Genomic DNA, 10,214 nt, shown 5'->3' with positions numbered 1-10,214 from the left:
TTCTCTTTTTGGTATACAACCTCTTTCAGTCAGTGTTCTAGCTAATCTTTTCAACAGTGCTAAACTGGGAGCTTCTAAGTAAGTTTTTAAAAGGTTTTATGCTGTATTTTTAAATCAGTATCTGTGCATATTCTTCTTTATAGTAATGTCTATTATATGCAGTTAAATGAAAATTGGTGTATACTGTCCCTTTAATCAGACAATAGGCTGCACTGCTAGTGACCTATTGGCTGTGCATTAAAAAATCAGTTGTGAAAAAAGCTGGCAAAACAATATGCACAGTCACTGTTAAGGTGCAAATTACAGACTGAGATGAGAATTCACACTGTCAAGACAAGAGAGTTGCAAAGAATGAAATGGTGTTGTACACAGTAGCAGGGTAAGAAATCTATCATTTACAAAGAATAATCAGGGGAGAGCGCGAACGCAGTCCCCCACTACCACAAATTATGCAGTCAAGTTCCCACATTTGGGGAAATCGCAAGGGTCAGCACACCCGGAGTGCAATGGATGAGCCTCACCCTGGGAGAACCACCTTCATGATCATGGTATCTCCCCTGCCAGGTAAGTATGAGTTGTAGTGACAATCCAGCGGGTCGCTGCTCCAGCGCTACTTGCTAAACATAAGGGAGCTCCTTTTCTTCCGCATATAGTTGACCAGAGGGATAAGTACATTCCAATGCTTCCTCCTCTAAATTGGCACAAACAAACCCTTTGAATCTTTCACTATGAAAAAAGAAAAAAAAACAAGAACCAGTACTCCCAGAATACACTGCAGCAAACATATTTGCATGTGATGATGTCACAAAGGCTGCCTGCTGTTTCTTCACAAGCATTATCACCCGTCTCATTGGTGTAAAAGAACTGAGCCGAACAGACATCTCACAGAGTATCACTGCCATTACAGCTGCACAACATCAGCTTCAGCACTCTGGTGACACAGATGGCATTTAGGTAACTTAGCATTTGTTATCAAGCCCTCTGTAAGTAACACAGTTTCTATGTCACAAGCAACTGAACCAGGTGTAAGAACGATTCTCAGTCCAATAGTTTAGACACCTTGAGAGATTGTCCTACGTCTAATACTTTGCTCCTCAGAGGGGATTTATTTTATTTTTGTTTTCCTAATTTCCAAACACAGAACTTTTTGTCAATCAAAGGGACAATAAAGTCTAAAACAATGTCTAACTATTCAGATAGAACATGCAATTGTACACAACTTTCCAATTTACTTGATATCTAATTTACTTTGTTCTCTTCATATACTTTGTTAAAAAGCATACCTAGGTAGGCTCAGGAGCAGCAATGCACTGGTGGCAGCTAGCTGCTGACTGGTGGCTGCACATATATTACTCTTGTCATTGGCTCACCAGAATGAAGCAAATTTGATAACAGAAGTCATTTGGAAAGGTGTTTAGAACGGTATGACAGAGAAATGTGCAGTTTGTCTCCTTTATTTATTTATAGTTAAAGGGACAGTCTATGCTAAAATTGTTATTGTTTAAAAAGATAGATAATGCCTTTGCTACCCATTCCCCAGCTGTGCACAACCAACACTGTTAGATTAATATACTTTATTTTTTTCCCTTTATTATTATTAAAAAAAGAGAAATACACAAAGAATCGTTAATACAATGTCTCATATGATTATTACAATTAGGCAATACTCCTATAGTTGTCTATATATTCGGTCTACCTTCAATATTATTATTGATTTGGGGGTCATTTTGTCTACAATCAACACCGGACAAAAACATCTTTAACAGTGTCAAATCCTATGGCAACTATCAACAAATGTATCCTTTTAGGACTTATATATCAATCCCACAGAGATAAGATTGGGCCAGATAAGGGAATAGTTAATTAAGTTATATAAAGCACAGTGGTAAACATTTCATATATCTAGATTAATATACTTTATAACCTTTAAACCTCTGAATTTCTGCCAGTTTCAAGGGCTCTATTGACAGCCTCTTAATCACATGCTTTTGTATTTGCTTTTAACAACAGGAGACTGCTAGTTCATGTGGGCTATATAGATAAGAATGTGTTCACGCCCGAGGAGCTATTTAAGATTTAGCACAACACAGCACTAATTGCAAGTCAATAGATAATAAATAAAAAGCCATGTGATCAGGGGGCTGTCATAAGAGGCTTAGATACAAGGTAATCACAGAAGTAAAAAGTATAGTAATAGAACTGTGCTGGTTATGCAAAACTGGGGAATTGGTAATAAAGGGATTATCTATCTTTTAAAACAATAAAAACTCTATTGTAGACTGTCACTTTAAGTTTAAATGTAAAGCTCCGCTACTCTAACACCGGATAAACTCTTCCTTGTGTGCTAATAGACAATGTGATTATGTATGGTTGATGACAAAATTTCAATGTTGTCCTGTGTATGTCCATGCAAAATAGAATAGTATATCATGGATGTTAAGGGATTAATATAGGAAACAGCTAAGTAAACTATCTTTTACAATGAAAAATCAGGGGAAAGCGCGAACGCAGTCCCCCACTACCACAAATAATGCAGTCGAGTTTCCTGCATTTGGGGAAATTGCAGGGGTCAGCACATCCGGAGTGCAATGGATGAGCCTCGCCCTGGGAGAACCACCTTTTTTTTTTTTTTTTTTAATAAAATACATTTATTTATGAAACGTATAAAAGCAACAACAAAAAAAACCCATCAAACAAAAAACCATCTCACACTATATCATTTTACAAATTTCAGAAGTTGTATAAATTTAAACAGGCATGAAGAGAGAAAACAAGAAACTTTGCTATTTATCTATTATGATGGTTGTAGAGTACTTTGTAGATACCTTTTGCCTTACTTAGGGTCTCTTTACTGAGTAGATATATATTGTCCATATGAAGCCTATTCCTGGCCTGTAACAGTGCATCCTTAACACATGTGATTGCCTGCCAGCATATTGTCCATTTAGCAGCATCTAATTCTTGTCTCTTAATCCCATGTATTACATTTTTAACATTAATAGTGTCCAGACCAAATGTCTTTAGCCACGGGAGGCTTTTTTTCCATACTCTCTGTGCGTAAGAACATTCCCACAGTGTATGTAAGGAGGTTTCTGCTCTCTGACACTGTTCCCGAACACATTTAGAGCTGTTTCCTATGTATCTTTGTATCAGTTTTGCTCTCAGTGGTAGCACATCATGCGCTGCTTTCCATATTAAATCTTTATGTTTGTTTGTTAGTTTAGGGTGCTGAATCATCCTCCAGGATTCTTTGATTTCTGTTTCTGAGAGACCTGTTATTTTAATCATATCATTACTCTGTATGCTGTGCTCTATTTTTTTCCTATTGATATTTTCTAAAGGAATAGTATTTATTCGGTATTTTTTGACAAATGCTTCAAACTTAGAGTACTACCATGGCGGTGTTTCTGCGTGGGGCAGAGTATTATGTATCTTTTTGTGCCATCTTCTACATATGAAAAACCAAACCCAGAAAGCAACAAAAAAGGATGCTTTGTTGCTCTCTTCCCTAGGTTTCATGTACACTTTTATGGTGTAGTCCACAAAAATGGCTGCAAATTTCATTTCTATATCTGGGGCTTCCCCCCCCCCCCCCCCCCCCTCTATTACACGGTAGGGCCATTGTAGACCTTTTGACATATTCCATCCTTGCGCCCCAAATGAAACAGAAAATCTCTCTTTTGATTTTAATTAGGCTGCTCTAACAATTGGGAATATTCTTGCCAAATACATTAAAACTCCCATTACTTCACATTTAACTATTAAGATCTTTCCGGCCATTGTTAGCTTTCGAATTTTCCATTTTTCTATTTTTTGGCATGCCCTCTCTGTCCTTTCCATCTAGTTAACACTACCCATGTCCTTTCCAAATTTAACTCCTATAATTTTTATAATAATTTTTATAATTTTTATATTGTCAGTCCAAAACCTGTTTTTGGTTCCCTCCAGTTCAAATAAATAAATTCGCTTTTCTCCACATTGATTTTAGCAGCTGCTGCTTTAGAAAATTGATTTGCATACCAAAACACTTTTGTAATAGAACTATTATTTGCAAAGTACAGTGTAATATCATCCATGTACAGACTTATTTTTGTTGTTTGTTACTTCCAGGTGCAGTTATTCCATTGATTCTTGGTTCTTTCCTTATGGTTGCTGCAAGAGGTTCCATTGCTAGGACAAAAAGGAGGGGGGACAGGGGGCATCCCTGTCTCACTCCACTATTCACTGCAATCCTGTCTGTTAGAAAACTATTCATTAAAACTCTGCTGAAAAAATCCCTGTAGAGAGTCTGAATCCATCTCCGGATGTTTGGGCCAAAGTTAATTTTTTCCAGAACTTTGAAAAGATAGTCGTGACTTAGTCTGTCAAAAGCTTTCTCTTGGTCTAAGCTCATTAGTGCTAGGGGGACACATCCCTCCTTGCAATATTCTAATATGTCCCTGATTAAGACAAGGTTTCTCTGAAGTGGATCTGCCCGGTATTCCGCATGTCTGATCTGGGTGTGTGACTGTTTTGATTACCTGCTGGATGCGGTATAAAAAAACATAATTTATGCTTACCTGATAAATTTATTTCTCTTGTAGTGTATCCAGTCCACGGATCATCCATTACTTATGGAATATATTCTCCTTCCCAACAGGAAGTTGCAAGAGTCCACCCACAGCAAAGCTGCTATATAGCTCCTCCCCTAACTGCCATATTCAGTCATTCGACCGAAAACATGCAGAGAAAGGAAAAAACCATAGGGTGAGGTGACTGTAGTTCAAATGAAAAAATTACCTGCCTTAAAGTGACAGGGCGGGCCGTGGACTGGATACACTACAAGAGAAATAAATTTATCAGGTAAGCATAAATTATGTTTTCTCTTGTTAAGTGTATCCAGTCCACGGATCATCCATTACTTATGGAATACCAATACCAAAGCTAAAGTACACGGATGATGGGAGGGACAAAGCAGGTACTTAAACGGAAGTTACAACTGCCTGTAAAAAACCCTTTCTCCCAAAAATAGCCTCCGAAGAAGCAAGGTATCAAATTTGTTAAATTTGAAAAAGTATGAAGCGCAGACCAAGACTCCGTCTTGTAAATCTGTTCAACAGAAGCCACATTTAAAAAAGGCCCAAGTGAAAACCACAGCTCTAGTAGAATGAGCAGTAATCCCTTCAGGAGGCTGCTGTCCAGCAGTCTCATAAGCTAAATGAATTATGCTTTTTAACCAAAAAGACAGAGAGGCTGCTGAAGTCTTTTGACCTCTCCTCTGTCCAGAATAGACAACAAACAAGGTGAACGTTTGATGAAAACTGTAGTAGCTTGGAAGTAAAACTTTAAAGCACAAACCACGTCCAATATTGTGTAATAGACGTTCCTTCTTTGAGGAAGGATTAGGATACAAGCATGGAACAACTATCTCTTGAGTGATGTTCTTGTTAGATACCACCTTAGGAAAAACCCCAGGTTGGTACGCAGGACTACCTTATCCGTACGAAGGACCAGATAAGGAGAATCACATTGTAACACAGATAACTTGGAGACTCTACGAGTCGAGGAAATAGCTACCCAAAAGGAACTTTCCAAGATAAAGATTAATATCTATGGAACAAAAAAGGTTCAAACGGAACTTCTTGAAGAACCTTAAGAACCAGGTTTAAGCTCCATGGCGGAGCAACAGTTTTAAACACAGGCTTGGATCTAACCAAAGCCTGACCAAATGCCTGAACGTCTAGAATACCTGCCAGACGCTTGTGCAAAAAAATAGACAGAGTAAAAATCTGTCCCTTTTAAGGAATTAGTTGACAACCCTTTTCTCAAAAACATCTTGGAGAAAAGATAATATCCTGGAAATCCAGACTTTACTCCATGAGTAACCCTTGGATTCATAACAATCAGATATTTACACCATATCTACGTTCAATTTTCCTAGAGACAGGCTTTCATGTCTGTATTAAGGTATCAATGACTGACTCGGAGAAGCCATGCTTTGATAACATCAAGCGTTCAGTCTCCAGGCAGTCCATCTCAGATTGATTCTATGTAGATGGTTGAAAGGACCCTGAGGTAGAGGGACCTGTCTCAGAAGCAGAGACCGTGATGGAAAGGATGACATGTCCACCAGATCTGCATACCAGGTCCTGCGTGGCTACGCAGGCGCTGTCAAAAACACCAAAGCCCTCTCCTGCTTGGTCTTGACCTCCGGAGGAAATCCCACTCCCCCGGAAGAAAAGTCTGACGACTTAGAAAATCCACCTCCCAGTTCTCAACACCTGGGATATGGATAGCTGATAGACAAGAGTGAGTCTCTGTCCAGTGAATTATTGTAAGACTTCTAACATCGCTAGGGAACCTCTGTCCCCCTTGATGGCTGATGTAAGCCACAGTCGTGTATATTGTCCGACTGAGTATGATGTACCTCAGAGTTGCTAACTGAGGCCAAGTCTGAAGAGCATGGAATATCACTCCCAGTTCCAGAATATTTATTAGAAGGAGGGTCTCCTCCTAAGTCCACTATCCCTGAGCCTTCAGGGAGTACCAGACTGCATCCCAACCTAAAAGGCTGGCATCTATTGTAACAATTGTCCCATCTGACCTGCGGAAGGTCATACCCTTGGACAGATGGACCCGACATAGTCACCAGAGAAGAGAATCTCTGGTCTCTTGGTCCAGGTTTAACAGGGGGACAAATCTGTGTAATCCCCGGTCCTCTGACTGAGCATGCATAGTTGCAGCGGTCTGAAAAGTAGACGTGCAAACGGTACTATGTCCCTTGCCGCTACCATTAAGCCGATTTCATTCATGTACTGAGCCACCGAAGGGCGCGGATGGGATGAAAAACACGGCAGAAATTTAGAAACTTTGACAACCTGGACTCCGTCAGGTAAATTTTCATTTCTACAGAATCTATCAGAGTCCCTAGGAGGGAAACCCTTGAGATTGGGGATAGAGAACTCTTTCCTTGTTCACTTTCCACCCATGTGATCTCAGAAATGCCAGTACTACGTCCGTATGAGACTTGGCAATTTGGATGTTTGACGCCTGTATCAGGATGTCGTCTAAATAAGGGGCCACTTCTATACCCCGCGGCCTAAGGACCGCCAAAGCGACCCCAGAACCTCCATAAAGATTCTTGGGGCTGTAGATATCCCAAAGGAAAGAGCTACAAACTGGTAATGCCTGTCTAGAAAGGCAAACCTGAAAAACGATGGTGATCTTTATGCATCACAATATGAGGATAAGCATCCTTCAAATCCATTGTAGTCCTCTATTGACTCTCCTGGATCATAGTTAAGATGGTACGAATAGTTTCCATCTTAAATGACGGAATTCTGAGGAATTTGTTTAAGATCTTTAGATCCAAAATAGGTCTGAAGGTTCCCTCTCCTTGGGAACCACAAAAAGATTTGAGTAAAAACTCTGTCCCTGTTCCTCTCTTGGAACTGGATGGATCTCGTACACAATGTAAGAATGCCTCCTTCTTTATCTGGTTTGCAGATAATTGTGAAAGGCGAAATCTCCCCTTTTTTTGGGGGGCGTTCCTACATGCTGCCTTAGAGGCAGCAGCAGGCTCCTTGGCCTGCTTATCTTTGTTCCAGGTCCGATTGTCTCCAGACCGCCTTGGACTGAGCAAAAATTCCCTCTTGTTTTGCCTTAGAGGAAGTGGATGCCACACCTGCCCTGAAGTTTTAAAAGGCACGAAAATTAGACCCTTTTTTGGCCCTTGATTTGGACCTATCCGGAGGAAGGGCATGACCTTTTCCTCCAGTGATATAAGCAATAATCTCCTTCAAACCAGGCCCGAATAGGGTCTGCCCCTTGAAGGGAAGTTAAGTAGCTTATTTATTAAAGTCACGACAGCTGACCATGATATAAGCCATAGCGCTCTGCGCGCCAGTATAGTAAAAAACAGAATTCTTAGCCGTTAGTCTAGTCAAATGAACAAAGGCATCAGAAAACAAAGGAATTGGCTAGCATAAGCTTGTCAAATATATTCATCCAATGGAGTCGCTAACTGTAAAGCCTCATCAAGAGACTCAACCCAGAACGCCGCAGCAGCAGTGACAGAAGCAATGTATGCAAGGGGCTGCAGGATAAAACCCTGTTGAATAAACATTTTTTATCCATTGGATCTAAAAGCACAACTGTCCTCGCCAAAGGTAGTGGTACGCTTAGCTAGAGTAGAAACTCTTCTCTCCACCTTAGGAACTGTCTGCCAGAAGTCCTGTGTGGCGGTAACTATTAGAAAACATTCTTCTAAAAAATAGGAGGGGAAGAGAACGGCACACCTGGTCTATCCCATTCCTTATTAAAAAATTTTTAGTAAACCTCTTTAGGTATTGAAAAACATCAGTACACACCGGCACTGCATATTATTTATCCAGTCTACACAATTTCTCTGGCCCTGCGATTGTACACATTCATTCAGAGCAGCCAAAGCCTCCCTGAGCAACAAGTGGAGGTTCTCAAGCATAAATTTTAAATGTAGAAATATCAGAATCAGGTTAAATCATCTTCCCTGAGTCAAAAAAATCACCCACAGACTAAGCATATTTGTGAGGTAGTATCATACATGGTTCTTAAAGCGTCTGTATGCTCTGTATCTACCCCCAGAGCTATCTGCTTTCCTTTAATTTCAGGTAGTCTGACTAATACTGCTGCCAGAGTATTATTCACCACCTTTGCCATGTCTTGTAAAATAAACGCTATGGGCGCCCTTGATGTACTTGGCGCCATTTGAGCGTGAGTCCCTGAAGCGGGAGTCGAAGGGTCTGACACGTGGGGAGAGTTAGTCGGCATAACTTTCCCCTCGACAGAATCCCCTGGTAAAATAGACGCTATGGGAGCCCTTGATGTACTTGGCGCCATTTGAGCGTGAGTCCCTAAAGCGGGAGTCAAAAGATCTGACACGTGGGGAGAGTTAGTCGGCATAACTACCCCCACGACAGAATCCTCTGGTGATAATGTTTTTAAAGACAACAAATGATCTTTATTGTTTAACATGAAATCAGTACATCTGGTACAGATTCTAAGATGGGGTTCCACCATGGTTTTAAAACATAATGAACACAGAGCTTCCTCTATGTCAGACATGTTAGAACAGACTAATAATGAGACTAGTAAGCTTGGAAAAGACTTAAAATCAAGTTAACAAGCAAATATATAAAACGTTACTGTGCCTTTAAGAGAAACAAATTTTGTCAAAATTTGAAAAACAGTGAAAAAAGGCAGTAAAACAAACGAAATTTTTACAGTACATGTAATAAGGTAACAGAGCATTGCACCCACTTGCAAATGGATGATTAACCCCTTAATGCAAAAAACAGATAAAAAAAACGACATAGACGTTTTTAAAAACAGACACAACAAAACTGCCACAGCAGAGCTGTGGATTACCTTCCCTATAAACGATTTTGGAAGTCTTTTTAGCCCTTTAGAAATGTCCTGTAGTATTCATGGGACTGCTGAGGGAATCTGGATGATTCATTTTGTAATTTTAACTGCGCAAAAAAGCGCTAAATTAGGCCCCTCCCACTCATATTACAACAGTGGGAAGCTTCAGTTAACTGTTTCTATGCAAAATTTAAGCCAGCCATGTGGAAAAACTTAGGCCCCAATAAGTTTTATCACCAAACATATGTTAAAAAACGGTTAAACATGCCAGCAAACGTTTTAAAACACACTTTTACAAGAGTATGTATCTCTATTAATAAGCCTGATACCAGTTGCTTTTACTGCATTTAAGGCTATACCAACATTACAGTGTTATCACCAATGTACGTTAAAAAACGATTAAACATGCCAGCAAACGTTTTAAAACACATTTTTATAAGAGTATGTATCTCTATTAATAAGCCTGATACCAGTCGCTATCGCTGCATTTAAGGCTTTACTTACATTACTTCGGTATCAGCAGTATTTTCTTAGTCAATTCCATTCCTAGAAAAATATTTTACTGCACATACCTTATCTGCAGGAAAACCTGCACGCCATTCCCCCTCTGAAGTACCTCACTCCTCAGAATGTGTGAGAACAGCAAATGGATCTTAGTTACGTCTGCTAAGATCATAGAAAAACGCAGGCAGATTCTTCTTCCAAATACTGCCTGAGATAAACAGCACACTCCGGTGCCATTTAAAAATAACAAACTTTTGATTGAAGAATAAACTAAGTATAAAGCACCACAGACTCTCACGACCTCCTATCTATGTTGAGGCTTGCAAGAG

The 10,214-nt window shown here is 39.8% G+C and overlaps 1 non-coding gene and 1 pseudogene across 1 annotated transcript; both read right to left on the bottom strand.

The window, feature by feature from the left end:
• Nucleotides 1–409: 409 nt before the first annotated feature.
• On the bottom strand, nt 410–572 carry LOC128650531 (U1 spliceosomal RNA). The gene has a single exon (XR_008400826.1). It is a non-coding gene; the product is annotated as a U1 spliceosomal RNA (small nuclear RNA).
• Nucleotides 573–2,490: 1,918 nt separating this feature from the next.
• Nucleotides 2,491–2,628, bottom strand: LOC128650564 (uncharacterized; annotated as a pseudogene).
• Between the last annotated feature and the right edge of the window lie 7,586 nt (nt 2,629–10,214).

This window comes from Bombina bombina, chromosome 2, assembly GCF_027579735.1.
Source record: "Bombina bombina isolate aBomBom1 chromosome 2, aBomBom1.pri, whole genome shotgun sequence".
NCBI classification, from domain to species: Eukaryota; Metazoa; Chordata; class Amphibia; order Anura; family Bombinatoridae; genus Bombina; species Bombina bombina.
This window is presented reverse-complemented; position numbering and strand designations above follow the sequence as displayed.